Genomic DNA, 5,170 nt, shown 5'->3' on the forward strand with positions numbered 1-5,170 from the left:
AATCTGTCTATCTGACGGTCAATCGGATCGGGGTCGCCCTAGCCACTTACCCGTCTCTGTGGTCTAGTGGTTAAGGCACCGGCGTTCAAAGCTGGGGGCCCGGGTTCGATTCCCGGCAGAGACATTTTTTCGGCATCACCAATTTTTCCAAAGGGTAGATAGCTCTGGGGAACCTTGATTTAAGCTACGCCTACCATTGTTCTCTTCATCCATTTCTTTACAATATTTAAATAAAAAGAGTTGCCAATGCTGTTGTACATGTATAACTTTACACATTTGTATACTTTCTCCCATACGTGTACTGTATCAAAGCAATAGCTTTGATCCAGCTGAGGCATGGCGGCTTGTCATTGTTCAAAACCCACCTTCACCCGACAAAGGAAATTATAATTGGTGTAGTATCGAAAATCTGTCTATCTGACGGTCAATCGGATCGGGGTCGCCCTAGCCACTTACCCGTCTATGTGGTCTAGTGGTTAAGGCACCGGCGTTCAAAGCTGGGGGCCCGGGTTCGATTCCCGGCAGAGACATTTTTTCGGCATCACCAATTTTTCCAAAGGGTAGATAGCTCTGGGGAACCTTGATTTAAGCTACGCCTACCATTGTTCTCTTCATCCATTTCTTTACAATATTTAAATAAAAAGAGTTGCCAATGCTGTTGTACATGTATAACTTTACACATTTGTATACTTTCTCCCATACGTGTACTGTATCAAAGCAATAGCTTTGATCCAGCTGAGGCATGGCGGCTTGTCATTGTTCAAAACCCACCTTCACCCTACAAAGGAAATTATAATTGGTGTAGTATCAAAAAATCTGTCTATCTGACGGTCAATCGGATCGGGGTCGCCCTAGCCACTTACCCGTCTCTGTGGTCTAGTGGTTAAGGCACCGGCGTTCAAAGCTGGGGGCCCGGGTTCGATTCCCGGCAGAGACATTTTTTCGGCATCACCAATTTTTCCAAAGGGTAGATAGCTCTGGGGAACCTTGATTTAAGCTACGCCTACCATTGTTCTCTTCATCCATTTCTTTACAATATTTAAATAAAAAGAGTTGCCAATGCTGTTGTACATGTATAACTTTACACATTTGTATACTTTCTCCCATACGTGTACTGTATCAAAGCAATAGCTTTGATCCAGCTGAGGCATGGCGGCTTGTCATTGTTCAAAACCCACCTTCACCCGACAAAGGAAATTATAATTGGTGTAGTATCGAAAATCTGTCTATCTGACGGTCAATCGGATCGGGGTCGCCCTAGCCACTTACCCGTCTATGTGGTCTAGTGGTTAAGGCACCGGCGTTCAAAGCTGGGGGCCCGGGTTCGATTCCCGGCAGAGACATTTTTTCGGCATCACCAATTTTTCCAAAGGGTAGATAGCTCTGGGGAACCTTGATTTAAGCTACGCCTACCATTGTTCTCTTCATCCATTTCTTTACAATATTTAAATAAAAAGAGTTGCCAATGCTGTTGTACATGTATAACTTTACACATTTGTATACTTTCTCCCATACGTGTACTGTATCAAAGCAATAGCTTTGATCCAGCTGAGGCATGGCGGCTTGTCATTGTTCAAAACCCACCTTCACCCTACAAAGGAAATTATAATTGGTGTAGTATCAAAAAATCTGTCTATCTGACGGTCAATCGGATCGGGGTCGCCCTAGCCACTTACCCGTCTCTGTGGTCTAGTGGTTAAGGCACCGGCGTTCAAAGCTGGGGGCCCGGGTTCGATTCCCGGCAGAGACATTTTTTCGGCATCACCAATTTTTCCAAAGGGTAGATAGCTCTGGGGAACCTTGATTTAAGCTACGCCTACCATTGTTCTCTTCATCCATTTCTTTACAATATTTAAATAAAAAGAGTTGCCAATGCTGTTGTACATGTATAACTTTACACATTTGTATACTTTCTCCCATACGTGTACTGTATCAAAGCAATAGCTTTGATCCAGCCGAGGCATGGCGGCTTGTCATTGTTCAAAACCCACCTTCACCCGACAAAGGAAATTATAATTGGTGTAGTATCGAAAATCTGTCTATCTGACGGTCAATCGGATCGGGGTCGCCCTAGCCACTTACCCGTCTCTGTGGTCTAGTGGTTAAGGCACCGGCGTTCAAAGCTGGGGGCCCGGGTTCGATTCCCGGCAGAGTCATTTTTTCGGCATCACCAATTTTTCCAAAGGGTAGATAGCTCTGGGGAACCTTGATTTAAGCTACGCCTACCATTGTTCTCTTCATCCATTTCTTTACAATATTCAAATAAAAAGAGTTGCCAATGCTGTTATACATGTATAACTTTACACATTTGTATACTTTCTCCCATACGTGTACTGTATCAAAGCAATAGCTTTGATCCAGCTGAGGCATGGCGGCTTGTCATTGTTCAAAGCCCACCTTCACCCGACAAAGGAAATTATAATTGGTGTAGTATCGAAAATCTGTCTATCTGACGGTCAATCGGATCGGGGTCGCCCTAGCCACTTACCCGTCTCTGTGGTCTAGTGGTTAAGGCACCGGCGTTCAAAGCTGGGGGCCCGGGTTCGATTCCCGGCAGAGACATTTTTTCGGCATCACCAATTTTTCCAAAGGGTAGATAGCTCTGGGGAACCTTGATTTAAGCTACGCCTACCATTGTTCTCTTCATCCATTTCTTTACAATATTTAAATAAAAAGAGTTGCCAATGCTGTTGTACATGTATAACTTTACACATTTGTATACTTTCTCCCATACGTGTACTGTATCAAAGCAATAGCTTTGATCCAGCTGAGGCATGGCGGCTTGTCATTGTTCAAAACCCACCTTCACCCGACAAAGGAAATTATAATTAATGTAGTATCGAAAATCTGTCAATCTGACGGTCAATCGGATCGGGGTCGCCCTAGCCACTTACCCGTCTCTGTGGTCTAGTGGTTAAGGCACCGGCGTTCAAAGCTGGGGGCCCGGGTTCGATTCCCGGCAGAGACATTTTTTCGGCATCACCAATTTTTCCAAAGGGTAGATAGCTCTGGGGAACCTTGATTTAAGCTACGCCTACCATTGTTCTCTTCATCCATTTCTTTACAATATTTAAATAAAAAGAGTTGCCAATGCTGTTGTACATGTATAACTTTACACATTTGTATACTTTCTCCCATACGTGTACTGTATCAAAGCAATAGCTTTGATCCAGCTGAGGCATGGCGGCTTGTCATTGTTCAAAACCCACCTTCACCCGACAAAGGAAATTATAATTGGTGTAGTATCGAAAATCTGTCTATCTGACGGTCAATCGGATCGGGGTCGCCCTAGCCACTTACCCGTCTCTGTGGTCTAGTGGTTAAGGCACCGGCGTTCAAAGCTGGGGGCCCGGGTTCGATTCCCGGCAGAGACATTTTTTCGGCATCACCAATTTTTCCAAAGGGTAGATAGCTCTGGGGAACCTTGATTTAAGCTACGCCTACCATTGTTCTCTTCATCCATTTCTTTACAATATTTAAATAAAAAGAGTTGCCAATGCTGTTGTACATGTATATCTTTACACATTTGTATACTTTCTCCCATACATGTACTGTATCAAAGCAATAGCTTTGATCCAGCTGAGGCATGGCGGCTTGTCATTGTTCAAAACCCACCTTCACCCGACAAAGGAAATTATAATTGGTGTAGTATCGAAAATCTGTCTATCTGACGGTCAATCGGATCGGGGTCGCCCTAGCCACTTACCCGTCTCTGTGGTCTAGTGGTTAAGGCACCGGCGTTCAAAGCTGGGGGCCCGGGTTCGATTCCCGGCAGAGACATTTTTTCGGCATCACCAATTTTTCCAAAGGGTAGATAGCTCTGGGGAACCTTGATTTAAGCTACGCCTACCATTGTTCTCTTCATCCATTTCTTTACAATATTTAAATAAAAAGAGTTGCCAATGCTGTTGTACATGTATAACTTTACACATTTGTATACTTTCTCCCATACGTGTACTGAATCAAAGCAATAGCTTTGATCCAGCTGAGGCATGGCGGCTTGTCATTGTTCAAAACCCACCTTCACCCGACAAAGGAAATTATAATTGGTGTAGTATCGAAAATCTGTCTATCTGACGGTCAATCGGATCGGGGTCGCCCTAGCCACTTACCCGTCTATGTGGTCTAGTGGTTAAGGCACCGGCGTTGAAAGCTGGGGGCCCGGGTTCGATTCCCGGCAGAGACATTTTTTCGGCATCACCAATTTTTCCAAAGGGTAGATAGCTCTGGGGAACCTTGATTTAAGCTACGCCTACCATTGTTCTCTTCATCCATTTCTTTACAATATTTAAATAAAAAGAGTTGCCAATGCTGTTGTACATGTATAACTTTACACATTTGTATACTTTCTCCCATACGTGTACTGTATCAAAGCAATAGCTTTGATCCAGCTGAGGCATGGCGGCTTGTCATTGTTCAAAACCCACCTTCACCCGACAAAGGAAATTATAATTGGTGTAGTATCAAAAAATCTGTCTATCTGACGGTCAATCGGATCGGGGTCGCCCTAGCCACTTACCCGTCTCTGTGGTCTAGTGGTTAAGGCACCGGCGTTCAAAGCTGGGGGCCCGGGTTCGATTCCCGGCAGAGACATTTTTTCGGCATCACCAATTTTTCCAAAGGGTAGATAGCTCTTGGGAACCTTGATTTAAGCTACGCCTACCATTGTTCTCTTCATCCATTTCTTTACAATATTTAAATAAAAAGAGTTGCCAATGCTGTTGTACATGTATAACTTTACACATTTGTATACTTTCTCCCATACGTGTACTGTATCAAAGCAATAGCTTTGATCCAGCCGAGGCATGGCGGCTTGTCATTGTTCAAAACCCACCTTCACCCGACAAAGGAAATTATAATTGGTGTAGTATCGAAAATCTGTCTATCTGACGGTCAATCGGATCGGGGTCGCCCTAGCCACTTACCCGTCTCTGTGGTCTAGTGGTTAAGGCACCGGCGTTCAAAGCTGGGGGCCCGGGTTCGATTCCCGGCAGAGACATTTTTTCGGCATCACCAATTTTTCCAAAGGGTAGATAGCTCTGGGGAACCTTGATTTAAGCTACGCCTACCATTGTTCTCTTCATCCATTTCTTTACAATATTCAAATAAAAAGAGTTGCCAATGCTGTTATACATGTATAACTTTACACATTTGTATACTTTCTCCCATA

The 5,170-nt window shown here is 44.2% G+C and overlaps 1 non-coding gene across 1 annotated transcript; it reads left to right on the forward strand.

Annotated features, from left to right (window-relative positions):
* The first annotated feature begins 4,114 nt into the window (after positions 1-4,114).
* TRNAS-UGA (transfer RNA serine (anticodon UGA)) lies at positions 4,115-4,186 on the forward strand. Its single transcript has one exon. It is a non-coding gene; the product is annotated as a tRNA-Ser (tRNA).
* The last annotated feature ends 984 nt before the right edge of the window (positions 4,187-5,170 follow it).

The sequence above is a fragment of the Lytechinus pictus genome, unplaced genomic scaffold, assembly GCF_037042905.1.
Source record: "Lytechinus pictus isolate F3 Inbred unplaced genomic scaffold, Lp3.0 scaffold_28, whole genome shotgun sequence".
Taxonomy (NCBI): Eukaryota; Metazoa; Echinodermata; class Echinoidea; order Temnopleuroida; family Toxopneustidae; genus Lytechinus; species Lytechinus pictus.